Here is a 20,426-nt window from a genome sequence, read left to right as displayed (position 1 = left end):
CGCCTTCTGCCTTCATATCTCGTTATTTAATCACTGTTTTATTTTAAAAAATTATAGATACACACCGGTATATATGACAACCATATTTTAATTTGATTACGTACTCTTTCAGACTATCTAAATGTAATAAACTGAGATAAAATTAAATTAATGCCACGTACTAATTTTCTTCGAGCTCGCATACAGTCCAGTGAGTGCGACGGTTGCTTCTCCAATCAACTACGTCTGTGTCCACGTGCAAAGCCAAGGTGCTCCGCCTATTTGTTTACATCAGGATTAAACTCTCGTGAAAAATCATATACATACTCTTACCCCTCGCTTCCGGCTCACTTGTTCCCTCCTTCATTCTGGCCGCTGTGATCTGTTGTAGACTACCTGGCCAGGCGGTGTCGTCCCATTTGCGATCACTCTTATACAAACAATCAGGTTCTTATCAGTGACAGTGACAGGTTTGGCAACTCCCAGCAAGACGAGCTGCTCTGAAGTTTTATCTCCATGGCAACCGCAGTCGCCCCACCCTCGTTTCCATGGCAACCACACAGCCACTCCCTTTATCCCGCCTCGGCAGGCAGTAAACGGACCTCCCTCTAAGAAATGTCAGACACCAACTCTTATTATTAGCAGTATAAGACCAGATGAAGTGCCTTCATTGAAGATTTATCCGATCACTTCGTGTGATGTTGAGACATCTTTCTCTCAGTACAAAAACATTCTACATGACAGAACAAGATTGTTACCGAAAAACATTGAAAAGTTGCTCGTTGTAAATTCCTTTTATAGACTAGTAATTGAGTATGTTATTAAATTATAAGTAATTTTCTCATGCCTATTTTGTTGCCAATTTTACACGTTAGTGCCTATTTACATGCCTATTTTGGCTAATTTAAGGGCCTATTTTAAATGTTTTTAGTGCCTATAATTCTCATCACTACTTACGACTCACTGTTTCATTCAAACTGCGAAGCGTACAGCCCCTCCGAGACGACAGTTATGGTACTCTATGCTATAAGAAGAGTGCACTGTACTGTATAGCCCAGTGCAGATGTGAATAACGGTATCATTCTATAACCTTTCTATCATTGTAAATGTAATGTTCTATTCTGTTTTAATACGAGTGTACAGTACTTTATGGTCCATTGCTCTCAGCTTAGAGCTACTCCACCGTCGTTCACATAATGATCCAGTGCCTCACAGGGTTTTTAAATGAATGTTGTCTATCCGCCTAATTGACATGATGAAACCAGTCTCTCAGATTAGACGATGCTATAATGCTTTAAGTATTGGAATATGGTGCTTCATAGAATTTAGGACGAATGTACTGTATTGGATAGCTCACTGCTTCAATCAAATCACTATATCTTCTTAGAACCTCTCTCTTGCTGTAGATATAATGGTTCCATAGTGTTTTAAGGTGAGTGTACCATACTTAGGATTCATTCGTAGAAGGGTTAAGAAAGGACGGTTGACAATTGACAAGTTGTACTTCTTCTTAAAACAGAAATCACCACCACCAGCACTTTCAACTTAGGAGGTGTCTACTGTATCACTGTAGATAGCCTACAGGAATATGCTGTCCCACAGTATTTTTAAACAACTGCCATCTCTCTCTCTCTGACAAGATAAAACGAGTCGTTCAGTCATCAATCAGTCTCCACTGATCTGCATTTAGGGAAGTCGCTCACGTGGCAGATTCCCTAAACATATCCCTTGGTAAATTATTCCAATCCCTAATTTCTCTTCCAATAAAAGGGTAAGTTATTTGCCCAAATTTGTCCACTTGAATTCCAACTGTATATTCATATTGTGATCTTTCCTATTTTAAAACACCACTCAACCTTCTTCATCTACTAATATTATTCCACGTCACCTGTCCAATGAAATGAAATGGCGTATGGCTTTCAGTGCCGGGAGTGTCCGAGGACATGTTCGGCTCGCCAGATGCAGGTCATTTGATTTGACACCGGTAGGCGACCTGCGCGTCGTGATGAGGATGGAATGATGATGAAGACGGCACATACACCCAGCCCCCGTGCCAGCGAAATTAACCAATGATGGTTAAAATTCCCGACCCTGCCGAGAATCGAACCCGGCACCCCTGTGACCAAAGGCCACCACGCTAACCATTTAGCCATGGAGCCGGACACCTGTCCACTGACAGCTCGGAACACACCATTTATTCGAGCAGTTCGTCTCCTTACTCCTAAGTCTTCCCAGCTCGAAGTTTGCAACATTTTCGGAACACTACTCTTTTGTCGGAAATCACCCAGAACAAATCGTGCTGCTTTTCTTTGTATTTTTTTCAGTTCTGGAATCAATAATCCTGGTGAGGGTCCCGTACACTGGCCTTAGCAGTGGCTTATATGACCTCTCCGTTACATCCTTACTACAACCCCAAAATACCCTCATAGCCATATGAAGAAATCTGTAACCTTTATGCATATTTATAATTCCGTTTGTGTGACTACCCCCAATGAAGATCTTTCCTTATATTAACACCTAGGCAAGTTACAGCAATCTTCATGAGGTCCATCGGCTGAGAGGTCTCTTAACGGTGTAAGTGTGGGGGAATGGTGTTACATAGTACATTAAGGAGCGTGGACGGTAAGTTACTTCGTTGCTTATTGCTGTACGCATGATGATCTTGTATCTCCTCGTATTTTAAAACGAATGTTCTCTGTTCCTTAGCTTGTGAGGTGTCTATCGTTGTATGTAGGCCTATATATAGGCTACATAATGTCACTGAGTGTTCACCGTCTAGTTGACCCGATAAAACCAGTCCCTCAACCTTAGTTTTCGATAGGGTCTTTAAACGAATGTTCTCTATAGGTTAACCTATGTCTACTTGATGCGATGAAATCAGTCTTTCATTTTAGGAGTTCTCAGTGGCTGTAGGTATAAGGATATGGTGTTCATAGTGTTTTAAGGCGAGTGTACTGGACTATAGGGCACATTGCCTCCAGCTTCGGAATTTCTACGAAAGTCCACATAATGGTATAGGGCTAGTGCTTTAAAACGAACGTTCTCTATATTTCTAACTGACACGATGAAACCAATCACTCAGCTAAGGAGCTGTCTATTGCTGTAAATATACGGACATGGTGTTCCATAGTGTTTTAAGGCGAGTGTACCGTACTATATGGCTCATCGCCTTCTTAGAGCTCCTCTACCGTAGTACACATCATGATGATGTAGTGCTTTTAAACAAACGTTCTCTATATTTCTAACTGACACGTTGAAACTAGTCTCTCGGCTAAAGAGCTGTCTATCGCTGTAGGAATAGGGACATGGTGTTCCATAGTGTTTTAAGGCGAGTGTACCGTACTATATGGCCCATTGCTACAGCCAAATCACTCTCTCAGCTTAGAGCATCTCTACCGCTGTCAGGAGGGCTCACGTTTTGCCGGCAGCCAAATGAAGAAGCGACCATAAGAGTCTGGGATCCCACAGTGGAACATAGCCAGACAAAGACGGATCATATCCAATATCCCACGAGTCGGAGAGAGAAACCAAACTATGCGGGGGTTTCCTTAACACTTTCCATCTCTCTCTTCCCAGGCCTACCTATAAAGTTTCTTAAACCTATAATATAAGAATTCCTTGAGTTTAAGACAACAGCTCCAGTAAGAAGGCCTTTTATGGTGACTTGTGCCGGGGGCTAAGCAGCATTTTCCCATATCGGCTGCCCTCACATCATCACGACATTCTAATTGTCTGGTGTCTCCCTTGCCTCCCACCCCCCTCACTGTTCTACCCCACCAAGACGCGATTATTCAATCGGCCAATCATTAAGCGACTAGTAGGCGTGGCCTACTGCGGTACAAGTGGGCCCCGCCTGGCAGCGGTAGTGGGGTCTTCCCAAGGAAGGACGGACGGAGGATCTTTTTTAAAAGTCTCCTTCGTCTTGCCTGCCCTTCACAAGCACAAACCAGCCACTACTGTGTATTTCCCACGGTTCGGTGGTTGGATAGAGTGAGGGGAGGGGGTCGGTGTCTGTGTGTGAGCGCGAGGACAAGGAGGTGAACACTATAGCTTCACTTTTTTAATCCCTCTTTTTTTTGTGTTCTTGTGGTGGTAGAGAGACAAGGAGCAAGGCTGGAGCTGATCGGAAGCCCATCAGAAGCAGAAGCTAGGCTGAGGCAGTTGCACTCCTCCTCAGCTACGAACACGAGCGGTCGACACAGTCTCCCAGACAACCACCAGGTAGTGACACAGTAGCTACTACTGTTTACCATTAGGAATTCATCATTTGCACAATTAAATATTTATGAAACTAAGAATAAGTTTTTTTTAAGGATCGAATTTCTATCAGTTTTGCTATTTCATAAAGCTTTGTGTTAAAATAAAATTAACTTCTTGTCTGCTTGATGAAGGACTGTCTCAAATAAATTAACTGATACTTGCCAGAAATATTCTTAATTTATAAATTATCAGACTACAGAATCAGGTGATTTCTTTTTTCATATTTCAAGAAAATTGAAAGTTCAATGTAACGTAAAATTCAAATAAGTCGTATTTTTTAATAATATGATCATGACAGTTGATTTTTTGAGATCTTGGAATGATATAATGCCATGCTGCAAAAACTATTTAACCTGACGTGTGTATTATTCAGAGCTGTTAAAAAAAGTTCTTAAAATGGTTTCATTAACGAAGCTTTAGCATTTATTCTTAATCTTAGGACACTTTTGAACAGTTAATTCTTCGTAAATTCAGATGGAGCATAAGAAGTGTGAGAACTTTTTAAATGAAACTTTTCAGTTTTATTCAAATACACCAAAAATAAAATTTATTTTCAAAAGGCCCCAGTTTTATAAGTTTTCCATTTATATTATTGATTGCATTGATTTATAAAGTGAAGTCTTCCCATAACGATAAATATTAGTTTTTATATTACGAAAATGGAATATTCTTATTAATGTACTCTTGTGAAAATATTCTAACGTAATGGGCTTTTGGAAAAGAATTTACTTTTGGCTGAAAGAAAATGTTCAAGTGTATTATAATTTGTTGTTTAAATTTTAATTCGAATGTTGCGTAATGTTGCATGATATAAAGTTTATTTACATAGCTATATCTCTGAGAGCTTTCCTACAGGAGAGGTGACCTAGTGACATCATCTAGGCTAGACATGTCGGTGCTATGTTGAGTATAATAGTGATGCAGACGATAAAAGTTTCCAGTAGTAAACAAGTTACAATATATTGCAATAACCTTCGGAAGCAAGTTCAATGTAAGGTGTTGCAACACGGCACGACATCAGCGCTCTTGTAACATGTTTATTTCCAGTCTGGATAGAGACTGGTCATGCCGCGGTGATTTCAGATCTGTCTGATACGTGAGCGAAAACTGTAAACAGTTGGTGTATTTCCATGCGTCAGTTGTAGTTATTCACTTAATTCATGAAAATTTGGAAATGTTAATGTTATTTGACGAACCTATGCTGTCTGACGCGTGATGTATTGTCTGGCAAAATAACTGAAGCTTTCTTGACCGCATCTCCTGAACGAAAATCTTACAACGAATGTTGTTGAAAATAATATGTGGTCCCCTCCTGCCAAAATGTTATTGTTAAGTGAAGGATTGTACTTAAGGTTAATTTTTTCCTCAGTTGCTTTGCTAACGTACGTAAACAACAGATCCTACAAATATAAGTTAATCCTAATAATAATAATAATAATAATAATAATAATAATAATAATAATAATAATAATAATAATAATAATAATAATAATAATAATATGTTATTGATCTTACGTCTCACTAATTACATTTTTTACGGTTTTTGGATACGCCGAAGTGCTGGAATGTTGCCCCACAGGAGTTCTTTTACATGCCGGTAAAAATCTATGTTCCTGTTTTTTAGTGTGTAGTAAGAACTCAAAATAACAGTAGGCCTACATCTAACATTTCTAGCAAATGAGAAAGAAGGGAGTTCTGGGCTAGGAAATGCATGCAGCAGTGGAAGCAAAATGTGGCTTATTGTGAAATATAGATTAAATAGACGACCCTAGGTCTTCTTTTTTATTTTCTGAAAGTTAAAATAAAAGAAAGCTTACAGACAGCTCCAGAGGATGAATGTATCCACATACTGAACAGATTATAACGAGTAGCCACATTTTACAACGGAAGAGCTAGGCTAATTAATTTCGGTGTCTTACCTTTCTCGACTCTTACTTACTTTCTGATATCTAGTAGAAACCAATATCATTCTGGATATGAGCTTATAAATTCATTCATAGAAACCTGTTTATCATCTCCAAGACTATGCTTGGACTAGCTATAGGCCCTACAGAGTTAAAAAGCTTTGATTTTTGCTCATGGTGGTGACATTAGGCATTTTTATCCTACTTGAAAGAGACATCACATGAGAAAAGTGCTGGGTACTTCTTTCACGTCTCTCTTCCGCTATTAATCAGACATAACATATTGCAGAAATAATAATAATAATAATAATAATAATAATAATAATAATAATAATAATAATAATAATAATAATAATAATAACCGGCTCAGTTGATAGAGAGCTGGTCTTCTGAACCGGAGTTGATGGGTTTGATTCCGCCTCAATCCAGTGGTATTTGAAGGAACTCAAGTACGACAGCCAGTCGATTTACTGACGTAAAATAACTTCAGTGAGGAAAAATTCAGACACATTGCGTTTCCCATATCTGTAAAAATATTTAGTGGAACGTACAACCATTGCCATTGTTAATAATAATAATAATAATAATAATAATAATAATAATAATAATAATAATAATAATAATAATAATAATAATAATAACCGTTGCCGGGCTGAGTGGCTCAGACGGTAGTACGCTGGTTTTATGAGCTCAAATTGGCGGGTTCGATCCAGGCTCAATCCGACGGGACTGTATTTGGCTTAAATAGCCTACACTAGCCTCTTGTGGGTAGATTTTCTTCCACTTTAAAGAACTCCCGCGTGACGAAGTTCCGCCTCTTCGGCATCTCCACAACCCGTAAAATTAGTTAGTGGGAAGGAAACTATTAACTGAAAGTAGGCCTATTATTATTATTATTATTATTATTATTATTATTATTATTATTATTATTATTATAGAATAACACGTAGGCCTATTCCACGTCCCTTCAATTGTCATTGGTTTTAAGAGACGCTAGAGAGAGGGAATTTCGCCCTGAAAAAATAACTTTTTAACGTGCCCGCAAATCTACCGACACGGAATTTCCACATACAGTATGAGGACTCTTAAATACCAACCGACTGCGCTGAGAATCGAGCGGAGCATCTCAATCACTTACGCTACGCGAATGGTCAGACAGTAGGTGTGTTCTACATTAAAACGAGTTAAACACAGACATGTAGAAACCTGATTGTCTTGTCTCTAAGACTATGCTAGGACTGGGTATTCGGAGCTAAAAGGTTTGATTCTGGCCCATGGTGACATTAGGTATTTTTATCCTTCAGTACTTTGCTGAACGAAAGTGACGTATTCTTCTACATCCAGTCAAGTCTCTAGATTAGATACCCTGTGTTTCCTTTCTTTTATCCTGTAATTGAGTCCTCTGCGTATAACAGACAATATTGCAAATTGCTCTAAAGGAGACACTCAGAGCTATAGTAGTGCTAAACCTTCAATTAGATACTTTTTGTACTATGAATGCGTCAGATGCTACACATACGTTCTTGTCATTCAGAGCATTATTTTCTTCCGACAATCCTGCTGATTTTCATGAAATATGTACCCTAGTTCCATACTAAAACCCTTAAAATAGCTATTTGGAGGCAGCAGTAACTTATATACCCTATAAACATTTAGTTCTTATGCTGTAATTTAGGAATTGTAGCCTATTAAGGAAACACTAAAGACATCGTTTTCGGAATGTGAACGGCTTGAATTCAAGGTACCTTAGTAACTTATAGCTGGCCACGCAGTGTAGGGGTAGCGTGCCTACCTCTTATCCGGAGGTCCCGGGTTTGATTCCCGGCCAGATCAGGGGTTTTTACCTGGATCTGAGGGTTGGTTCGAGGTACACTCATCCTACGTGATTACAATTGAGGAGGTAGGGCCTATCTGACAGTGATATGGCGGTTCCGATCTAGAAAGCCAAGATAACAACTGAGAGGATTCATCGTGCTGACCATGCCACACCTCATAATCTGCAGGCCTTTGGGCTGAGCAGCGGTCGCTTGGTAGGTTATGGCCCTTCAAGGCTGTTGCGCCATGGGGTTTGGTTTCGTTTAGTAACCAGACAGAGTAAGAACTATGCTATTTGTCCTTCTTAATATCTGAAATAAAATTAAATCAGAAAGGTCTCATACAGACTACATTTCACGAATATATCCAAGCTACGCCACACACCTGGTCAGACATCAGGTCTACTTAAAACAAGTTAAACAATTTTACAATTTGCTTTACATCACACCGACACAGATAGGTCTTATGGCGATGATGGGATAGGAAAGGTCTAGGAATGGGAAGGAAGCGGCCGTGGCCTTGATTAAGGTACAGCCCCAGCATTTGCCTGGTGTGAAAATGGGAAACCATCTCCAGGGTTACCGACAGTGTACTTCGAACCCACTATCTCCCGGATGCAAGCTCACAGCTGCGCGCCCGTAACCGCACGGCCAACTCGCCCGGCAACAAGTTAAACACAAACATGTACTGTAGCTTACACAGGAACTCTAGTCCGCATTAGATTTTTTTTTTTGAAAAACCTCAATGTTGTTATGTAGCCTACAGTAAGTTATACTTAAACTTTTCATCTTAGACTTTAATTTCAGTAGTCCTTGAAAATCTGGCACGTAGATTTCTACTAAATATTATCTTTGTCTCTGAGCCTAGTTTAGTCATATACCACGTATTTGATTTAATTTGTCTGCAAGAGAGCCAATATCTGAATAAGACTCTTAGATTTTCAGGTTTATTTCTTAAAACCGACTAAATCCCTTTCGAACTTAAGTAACACTTCTAGGCTGAACATTTCGCTACCCTACCTCAATATTAAAATATCTTGAAACTAGGTGATTTTGAGATATAAATAAGGACAAACAGTATAGTTCTTACTCTGTCTGGTTCTAAAATTACTAAGATATCTTGAATTCAGTTTGATTACACTCCGAGAACGATGCCTTAATGTTTACGTAGGCCCCTAATACAATTCCTGAATTACAGCATAGGAACTAAATTTAGGCTAGAATATAAATGCTCTGCCGCGTCTGTGGTGTAGTGGTTAGCGTGATTAGCTGCCACCCCCGGAGGTCCGGGTTCGATTCCCGGCTCTGCCACGAAATTTGAAAAGTGGTACGAGGGCTGGAACGGGGTCCACTCAGCCTCGGGAGGTCAACTGAGTAGAGGTGGGTTCGATTCCCACCTCAGCCATCCTCGAAGTGGTTTTCCACTTCACCTCCAGGCGAATGCCGGGATGGTACCTAACTTAAGGCCACGGCCGCTTCCTTCCCTCATCCTTGCCTATCCCTTCCAATCTTCCCATCCCCCTACAAGGCCCCTGTTCACCATAGCAGGTGAGGCCGCCTGGGCGAGGTACTGGTCATACTCCCCAGTTGTATCCCCCGACCAAAAGTCTGAAGCTCCAGGACACTGCCCTTGAGGCGTTAGAGGTGGGATCCCTCGCTTAGTCCGAGGGAAAAGCCGAACCTGGAGGGTAAGCAGATGATGATGATATAAATGCTCTTATCTCAAAATATCTGTTTTAAAGGTTATAGTATACAGTAGAACTAGGGTAGAGAAATCATCAAAATTACTTGCCCCTTTTAGTCATTAAATACTTCATTTATAATATTCATTTTTCATTAACGTGCAAAGAAGTTAATGGTATTTAATAAAATATAGAATAAAAGATATCTATTACAGGAGACATAAACTCATACATTTAAATAACAATGAAACCAATATTATCAAGGAATAACTGAAAATAAGTCACTATTTACACAAGATAGAACGTATGCAATAAATATCTGCTATTATTCTAATTAGAAACTGATAACAGATCAAACAGTGTTCAGAACTATTGCCTTAATATTTTATTCAAGCACATCTTATTAAATAGAAGAAGTTATCAACATTATGAGCCTCCGTGGCTCAGGCGGCAGCGCGCCGGCCTCTCACCGCTGGGTTCCGTGGTTCAAATCCCGGTCACTCCATGTGAGATTTATGCTGGACAAAGCGGAGGCGGGGCAGGTTTTCCTCCGGGTACTCCGGTTTTCCCTGTCATAATTCATTCCACCAACACTCCCCAATATCATTTCATTTCATCTGTCATTCATTAATCATTGCCCCCAAGGAGTGCGATAGGCTTCGTCAGCCGGCACAATTCCTATCCTCGCCGCTAAATGGGGGCTTCATTCATTCCATTCTTGACGCGGTCGAATGACTGGAAACAGGGTGTGTATTTCCATTTCAAGTTATCACCATTCGAATTGGTGACTTCTATAGAATGCTTTTGGGAAAGAAGTATGTGTTGTAGGCTACTGCACCCTTACTTAGCCTACGTGAATGATGGGTTCAGTACTTCGATTATTTGGTAGTATTTTCTGTCTCAGCATATTCTTATTATACAGTGCAATAAATATTCAAAGTTTTTAATGTCAAATCTAGTGTTATTAGTTTTGTGCAAGTACATAAGCTAACCTTTTAGTCGTCTGTGAAGCAGGTTAAAAAGTATGATTAGCTATTTCAGCATCTAAGTTATTATGAGAAAATAGCTAGGTTAGAGTGACTAAAATGTGGATTAAATTTACTCTAGTTAAAAAATCGCTACAGCTGAATCATTAACCATAAAAGGAGGTATTGAATACAAGAAATGACGCAAACAATTAGTAGACTACCTTGTTTACTCAAAAGCAAGGTAGGTACTGTAAAAAATAATCGAATAAAATTGTGTAGTACGAACAATTTTAGAAAACAAAATATTAAAATTTTTAGTCATTTTGACTTGATTTTAGTGCAAAGTCTACTCAATTCACACTACATGAAAACTCGTAATACTGAACATAAGCGGCTGATAGGCCTATATTTCGTTGTTTTTACTCCTCAAAGGGTCCACCTCCGTAGCAGAACGGTTAGCCTATTAACTGCCCTATTTAGTGGCCCGGGTTCAATTCCCGATACTACCGGAAATTCAAGAATCGCAGGAGGGCTGGTATGTAGTTAAAATGGTGCATGCAGCTCACCTCCAATGGGGGTGTGCCTGAAAAGAGCTGCACCACCTCGGGATGAGGATACGAGTTTACTTACTCCTTAAAACAACAGCTACAAGTTACAATCACTAATGACCTATAATTCTGTATGTGTGTTTGTAAGCGTCTACTTTTTTGACCTAGTCCCTACAGTAATACAGTATACCGTTGACCAAGAGTCATGGACTTCGATTACCTGCTTTGCTAAGGATTTAATAATCTTGGTACGGAGTGTTACAGGGATACCTTATCCCCTGAGGACAATAATTAATAATCTGCATGATGCTGTGGCAGATGGAGGCGTAGATGCAAACTAGCCATACTACCGTTCGTAAACTCGCCCAGATCTCCAACTTTCAATCGTGGATATATTCAAGTATAGACTACAGTAAAAGTAACTTTCCGCTTATGACATCATATATCAGTACTGTATTGAAAAGTTAATCTCTTTATATCTTACATGTAGGCCTACATATTGAAATCTCGCCTTCCTAGTAATTTATTGTAGACTATAATTATAAATCAAACCCATGGCGCACATAGGCCACTAAGGCTTTGACTTGTTAGGACGACTTCTGTCTAGGCGGATAGTAAGCAGATGCACGTGACGACGTCGTCAGCCATATCTCTTGGCTATCACGACCGGGTCCGCTGCCTCACGTAGCACTTAGCTTCTCAGATAAGCTGTGTTACCAAGTGAAAAATATAAGTTATACTTACAGAACTGACGAAATGTCCCTACGTTTTTATGATTTCCTCTACTTTGAATTTTGGTATCGGTTATTTTGCTTATGGGTATAAACTCCAACCCGGTCTCGAGAGCCAAGGATAACGGCCGAGAGGATTCGTTGTGCTGACTACACGACACCTCGTAATCTGCAGGCCTTTGGGCTGAGCAGCGGTCGCATGGTAGGCTAAGGCCCTCCCAGGGCTGTTGGGCCATGGGTTTTTGGTTTGGTATAAACTCTAAATTGTCACCTTATTATAATTTAAAATTACCTGACCTAACATGGTTAAGATAATATTATGCACACTATGAGCTATTTAAACAAAACGGGGACGTGATCAGCTAGGCGGCTTAGCTACTGGCTTCCCACCCAGAAGGATGAGGCTCGAAATCCAATCGATCATCGACTTTCATCCCAAAATTCGCATGGTGTCAGGAAGGGCATCCGGACGTAAATCACCGGCCAAAACAAAAAATGAGCATGCATGGCTCCAGTGACCCCAGAAATAGCTGGCATAAACTGAAGAGGGTGGCCTATGAGCTATTTAAACACACAGCCATTTATAGCCTATGCCTATTTATAACATTTACACTCATAATTATTCACATATCAATGAGTTGCTTTAACTTATATTACATAAATAATTATCCTAACTTCATAAAATGAAATGCATATCCATGTAAGAGGATCAGACTGTTTTGGATACAGAATTTGTGATTCCTATTCACTGCTGATGTCACTAACATTATTGGCTTTACGTCCCACTAACTACTCTTTTACGGTTTTCGGAGACGCTGAGGTGCCGGAATTTTGTCTCGCAGGAGTTCTTTTACGTGCCAGTGGATCTACCGACACGAGGCTAACGTATTTGAGCACCTTCAAATACCACCGGACTGAGCCAGGATCGAACCTGCCAAGTTGGTGTTAGAAGGCCAGCGCCTCAACCGTCTGAGCCACTCAGCCCGGCATCCGATGTCACTACAATACCGAATAATTTGATTGATATACAAATTGTTGCTCTCTAAACAATTCTCAGATACTTCGTACAAATTATTCGTGGTCATGTCATCTGCGTCTATTTTGACAGTTTCCAGAAAACTTAATACCAAGTAGCCGGCAGCCCCGTACTTTCTACTTATAAGTTAAGTGTCCCGCATGCACTAGTGATGACTGGGATGCCTAATCGCTGGTAGCCTATACAAAGGAGCGCTACAACGTGCTGTATTTAGAATGTAAAACAAATAACAGTCATTTTGCTATACAGTACTTACATGTTCTGTAACAGGTTGTATTTTTAAACACGCCAAAGATGCAGAAAATAAAGTTTCATAGCTCATTAATTTATACACGTACAGACATTCCACTCTACCAAAAAGTTGCTTCAGTATGGCATGTGCCTTGAATGATCCATAAGATCTTAATTCCAACTCTGTTCGGCGAAATACGTGTATAGACGCCAGGCGGCTATTTGGAAACTCTTGCGCGTACCGTCTGCGAGCTTCGGCTGCATTCCGACCAGATTCTCCACAGATTAAAACTATTCGTCGTTGCTGATATGTTGACAGGAAATGTAGTGCTACTGTACCAAATATCAGCCTACTACTGAGCGCTCGAAAAGAGGCTTATTAACGCAAGGGTGTGCATTTCACGGGTAGCGCTGAGGTACGTGCAGCGTGCGGCCGCCTTTATATTTTGGCGTAACCTGCCTGCAGGCAGTAATACCCCTGTGAAAATCAGATATTAGGCATCCCATTCATCAATAGTGCAAGCGGGACAATTATAAGTAGAAGGTACGGCGCGGGCGGGCCACATGCTATTTACATCGTCATCGTGTCTGGGTAGAATGTATAAATCTTTGGCACCTGATATGTCAATAGTCAACACAGACACATATTTTGATTTTCGTTCATCACATATGGTCAGTAAATATTTACTTGGAACATTCTTGACTATACTCGTAATTTTAGTGCGTTGTGATTTCAAGCCTGCGCAAATCTTTCAATCTGGAAAAACGGCCTGAGCCAGCTTAACGGTTTGTTCCGTGGAGCTGAAACAGAAATTGTGTTCCACGGCTGACAAAGTTAATATTAACTCAGCAGCGGCTGACTAATCATATTTAATTGAAGGGGAATACTTGAGTTAATTTAGTCAAACCTTTCAGTTTGTTTCCATTTTTATTATGCCCTACTGTGTTCTTGTGCTTCAGTAATGCACTTCTACTGGTTTTTAATATTTGATCGCAACACATGCATGCAGTTAGCTTTTATCTTTAAATGCTGGGGCTGTATCTTAATTAAGGCCACCTCCGCTTCCTTCCCATTCCTAAGCCTTTTCTATCCATCGTCAGCAAAAGACCTATCTGTGTCGGTGCGACGTAAGACAAATAGCAAAACAAAACAAAAATATCTTCTTGAGGAGCCAGCGAACCCCGAAATTTATGCTCTCTACGTCATACATTTGAAAATGCTTGACTTCTCCATGATTTTTGAGGTTTTGAAAGTTCTCCTCTGTTTTCACATACCTCTTGTAGGTGTGTACGGACTGTACTGTTCTTCATATGACGTAATTTTAAACCTAAGTAAAAGGACAAAGACATATATTTTACTACTCACCAAAATGAACTATGAATCACCCAACAATACCAGCGGCGAAGCAGTGTAGCGCCGCCAGCGTCGCTGATAGAACTCGGGGATTTACACCACCACCAAGTATGACATGTGATAGCTTTCCCACGAACTATCTAATACGTAGCTCATATACAGAGAAATAGGTGTCCGGAAGTTGTTTAAAAATGCAATATGCTGGGGCTGTACCTTAATTAAGGCCACGGCCGCTTCCTTCCAACTCCTAGGCCTTTCCTATCCCATCGTCGCCATAAGACCTATCTGTGTCGGCGCGACGTAAAGCCCCTAGCAAAAAAAAATGCAATAATGCTGGAATGTTAATAAATTTACCTATTTAAAAATGTAACTTATGTTTTAATGTGGAAAGTGCCTACGATTTGAACGCGTTTGTTGAAAATTCTCTACACAAAATTCATGAGTAAAAGTACCTACGCATAGGGAGAAATCCCTAAATCTGGTAACACTGCTCATGAGGCTGAGTGAACACCGATCTTGCCTTAACTCCAGATTTGAAATACCTGAACTGTGCGTGAATCGAACCCAGGGCCTCCATCGAACCCCTTCACCACTGGGCTGACATAAGTTTATTTTTATTATTATTAGTAGTAGTATTAAATAATTCCTATACTTAAACTTCGTTGTTTAAAATCCTTCAGTCTATAACTGAATACGAGTTCCCTTTATCCTAATCATTTGAAAACAAACATGCGGATTTTGTTATAATTTCTGCAAATTATGAATGCTCTGTGATTAAGCTGATAGAGTAGAATTTAACTCTCCTGGTGCTACGCTGTCAACAGAGATGATACATGGCTTTTTTTTTTTTGCTTAGGAATAGATTGGGTTGACAAAAATTCCTAGGAATACGTGAATCATAATAGCTCTTTCCTAGAAAACAAAAAGTTGTAATCAACTCACGTCCATGCGGAAGAATATGTCTACTTATCCTATGGCAAGAGAGTCTTTCCCAAAGTAGTCTATAACTTAGGCCTACTACTGTACTTTGCAAAGTGAGAGTTGTCAGTGCCTGCTAAGGTACTGTAGGCTATTTGTTCTTTCAACAATAGAACATCCATCGGTTACAAGTTGTAATAAGTCCTACAAGATTAGAGATTACATCACATTTCTATAGCCTAGAATATCTTCTTTTACTCTGCCTTACGTCACACCCACACAGATAGGTGTTATAGCGACAATGGGATTGGAAAGGGCTTGGAGTAGGAAGGAAATGGCCTTAATTAGGATACATCCCCAGAATTTGCCTGATGCGAAAATGGGAAACCACAGAAAACCACCTTTAGGACAGACGACAGTGGGGCTCAAACCCGCTACCTCTCGAATACAAGCTGATAGGTACGTGACTCAAACTGCACAGCCACTTGCTCGGTAATATATATAGGCCCTATATATTGGCCTATTTATTTTTTACAAGTTGATTTACGATGCACCGACATAGATAGGTCTTATAGCGATGATGGGGTAGGAAAGGGCTAGGAGTGGGAATTTGCCTGTTGTGAAAATGGTAAACCACGGAAAACCATCTTCAGGGCTGCCGACAGTGGGGATCGAACCCACAATCCCCAAAATGTAAGCCCACAGCTGCACGCCCCTAACCGCATGGCCAACTCCCTAGGTCATTTATTATTATTATTATTATTATTATTATTATTATTATTATTATTATTATTATTATTATTATTAGTCTGCAGGGCTATTGGACACCACGTTACGTAACTAAGACACCACGTTACGTAACTAACTTATCACACATTTCTGGAGTCCTTCTTGCAGTCCATAATCGCTGCATTCGTTCTCTGGTAGCCTGTTTCTTTTCCTTCATCCATCCGCTGTTCTGTCTTTACTCTTAATGAAAACCCTTGAAGTTATTAATCGCCGGGCAATGTGCTCAGACGGTAAAAGCGCTGGCCTTCAGAGTTCAAATTGGTGTGTTCGATCCCGGCTCAATCCGGAGGTATTTGAAGTTACTCAGATACGCCAGTCTCGTATCAAAGAATTACCGATGCGTTGAAAAAAAAAAAAAAACTCCTGCTCTAGCACCATGAGAAACCGTCCTAGGGTTACCGGCAGCGAAGTTCGAACCGACAATCCCCCAGATGGAAGCTTACAGTGACACGGTGCATGTCTTCTCTATGTAGCCAGTTCACTTCTTCTTATTATCATTATTATACTAAAACATGGAAGGACTTCCGTCACGCAAGGGTAGGAAATGGCTAGGATTAGGAAGGAAGCGACCATAGCCTTAATTAAGTTAGCCCGTCCCATCATTTGCCTGGTGTGAAAGTGGGAAACCACATAAAACCAACTTCAGGGCTGTCGACTGCCGGATTCGAACCCACCATCTCCCGAATGAAAGCTCACTACTACGTGACCCGAACAGCGCTCCCAGCTCGCTCAATTATTACTAATATTTTATTCATAATATTTCACACTACTACAAGAGGTAGGCCTATGAGTAGCCTATTTTTGGTACCAGATAGGTTGCATGGAGGAGGCACCTTATATTATTATTATTATTATTATTATTATTATTATTATTATTATTATTATTATTATCAGGACTGACAGAATGGAACTAAATCGTGATCTGTTGACTGGATGAATGTTCTGAATGTTTGTTTATAGTTCGTACCCGAACACTTTCAACGCCGTGGAGCAGAAGCACATAGGCCCTAATGTATTGTGCTAGTAATACCAGGTTAACCGGATGACTTCAGGCCTGTTTGACTTTTATCTGTTCGATAGACGAGTTACGCAAGCGTACGGTACGGCACGCCGAGTGTAAAGAAGATAAAAAGGACTGCTACCTACCCGACTGGCAGTGTAGCCTGCAGCCCAGCTTAATTAGGGTTCGCCATTAGAACATATTATTAGAATCACTTCAGCGACTTCATTCATCAGCGGAGAACAAACAACAACAATTTCATATCTAACACCATAATTACATCTTTAGTAGCAGGAATACAAGAGGATATAGGCCTACTGAATGACACGAGTATGGTTTGATATTCTAGAAATGTGCATTATTAGACAAAAGGCACTTTCTTCATTTATAACAATATGAACTACGTTATAACTACTATAAATTATCGTTAATTTTTTAACATTTTTTCGCCATTTCAGGGGCGGATAAAACGTTTCTTGGAAACGTTTTCAGTGACATTGGGGAGGGACTGGTGTTAATACGGAAAAACCACGGAAAACCATCTTCAGGGCTGCCGAAGGTGGGATTCGAACTCATCATCTTCCAAAGTCAGGTTAGAACGGCGCTGTCCTGTAGCCTACCATGCAGCTAACTCTTTCTGTGATACAGCACTGCTTCACAAGTGATTGCATTGGGGTAGATAACGTGGTTATAATAATAATAATAATAATAATAATAATAATAATAATAATAATAATAATAATAATAATAATAATAATAATAATAATAATAGGCCTATCTCATTCTACATCCAAGTGTCATGTCAGATGATGAAGTCCCAACTAGCACCCTGATATACGAACGTTGTAGGGCCTACCTGCCGGATTGGCAAGCGATACCTGACACACATCTCCAGAACTAGTCTATAGTCTATATTTAAAAAAATTATGAAAACTAAAGTCAGTCAGTCCGGCCATTCTATCTGGTCGATTTCCTTCATTTTTTAACTGAAAGGTATTCATGCACAGATTTGCCATGGGTACTATAAATAACTTAACTGCCGCCTTCCTCAAATTATTTGACTTTTTCAATTTTTTATCTCTTTGATGCAATCATATCGTTGGTTCTAATTGAGGTACGGAGTTCGTTTTGGCCTAAGAACACTCAGTGGATCGATCTATTTCATGTCAGCTCTTAACTATTCGAATTGGTTGATTATGAGGAAAGTTAAGAGTGCGCATTCAATTTGACGTCTCATTTCTTCAACATTTTTTCTCCTTGAAGGAATCATATATGTCGTTCTAATTGAGGTACGCAGTTCGTTTTGATCTAAAATACTCAGTGGATCAAGCGCTTTCTTTTGAGGTAATAACTACTTAAACTGGTATATTCAGAGAAAAGTTATGAGTACATTTGTCTCCATGACGAAGATCTTTGAAGGACTTTTTAACAGTTCGGTGCGTAGTGTTGTTCCAAGGAACGTTTAATTCAATTTCTTTGTGTGATGTATTTTCAAGTGTTTTGTTGACATAATATTACATTCTATTACCACAGCAGATCATGTGCTTTATTTCATTAACTCCAAACTTTGCAAATACATCCGTGAGGATAGTAACGAACAACACCATACTGTGTACATTGCGGGCGGAGCCAGCGGGAAACTGCTAGTAGGCCATGAATGAGAAGTTACAGAATATTGCTTGAATGAAATAGACAGAGGAAACTGGAAATGTTGGACAAGATTTCCCCCGTGTCGGGAGCAAATTCTACATAGATCTATCGCCCTTGAAGATTTAACTCGATATTCAGTGGTAACAAACCGATGTAAAACAGTCTCGGTCACGAACTGGAGCAATAATAATAATAATAATAATAATAATAATAATAATAATAATAATAATAATAATAATCAGAATCAGTTGTACACGATAATTCTAGCATTAATACTGAAACTCAGATTAATCATAATGCATTAAATCATAAACCAAAGGTAACTGAATTCATGAAAAGCGGAAATAAAATTCATCGGCAATCTGGTTATAAATTTGGTGATTAGCCGACGAAAATAATAATTCAGCAGTAGGTCACCCAATAGTGTTCTGGTTTCTCTGCCATCTGGTAGAGTAAAACTAAACGTCAAAATTTACTCCTAGGCGGCCTAAATTGCGTCAAATCAAAGTCTGCACAGAGTAGCTCAGGCCATACGATTATTATTAGTAGTATTGTTGTTATTGTTATCATACTTGTGAACCTTGTCTGTAATTGTAAGAACTACATCCAACCATAAATCCTCATCCAAGGCAGAATTCAAGCCAAGTGTTCTACGATTCCACAAAACAAAACAAAAAAGCTTGCGAAGTAAATTGAAAAAAGGTTAACATTCGTTGTTGTAGGCTACATAATATTTTTTTTTCTATTTGCTTTACGTCGCACTGACACATATAGGTCTTATGGCGACGATGGGATAGGAGAGGCCTAGGAAGTGGAAGGAAGCGGCCGTGGCCTTAATTAAGGTACAGCCCCGGCATTTGCCTGGTGTGAAAATGGGAAACCACGATACATAATATTGCCAATTGCCGAATTACTAGAAATATTTCAATATACCAACCGCTTATTCCTTGTGGCTCCTTCTCCTAGCTTTGTACTCACATACATACATACATACATACATACATTTGTATATTGTGAAAAAATGGCCCAAAGTTGGGATGTCAATAATGTGATATCATGATGTCACATGGGTACGTTAAGCGCCAGGTGCCCCAAACAATAATAGATATCAATGAATGAGGGTGGTGAATGCCTCAAATAATGTCACACTAATAGTAATCATGCGCAACCAATATCAACCATACGAGGGCATCCTAACAAACCTGGTTATCATCATAATAAATATGAACATATTAAATATAATTGGATCTGAATTATTGTCAATATGTCCGACTCGTTGGCTGAACGGTCAGCGTACTGGCCTTCGGTTCAGAGAGTCCCGGGTTCGATTCCCGGCCGGGTCGGGGATTTTAATCTTCATTGGTTAATTCCAATGGCCCGGGGACTGGGTGTTTGTGCTGTCCCCAACATCCCTGCAACTCACACACCACACATAACACTGTCCTCCACCACAATAACACGCAGTTCCCTACACATGGCAGATGCCGCCCACCCTCATCGGAGGGTCTGCCTTACAAGGGCTGCACTCGGCTAGAAATAGCCACACGAAATTATTATTATTA

At 39.9% G+C, this 20,426-nt stretch overlaps 1 protein-coding gene across 1 annotated transcript in view; it reads left to right on the top strand.

Moving 5' to 3' along the window:
* The first annotated feature begins 3,958 nt into the window (after positions 1-3,958).
* Positions 3,959-20,426, top strand: part of drm (drumstick) — a 195,008-nt gene continuing 178,540 nt past the window's right edge. The window contains exon 1 of the mRNA XM_067150594.2: positions 3,959-4,200. The gene's annotated coding sequence lies outside the window, so the exon portion shown is untranslated. The remainder of the gene's footprint in view (positions 4,201-20,426) is intronic.

This window comes from Anabrus simplex, chromosome 1, assembly GCF_040414725.1.
Source record: "Anabrus simplex isolate iqAnaSimp1 chromosome 1, ASM4041472v1, whole genome shotgun sequence".
In the NCBI taxonomy this organism is placed as follows: Eukaryota; Metazoa; Arthropoda; class Insecta; order Orthoptera; family Tettigoniidae; genus Anabrus; species Anabrus simplex.
This window is presented reverse-complemented; position numbering and strand designations above follow the sequence as displayed.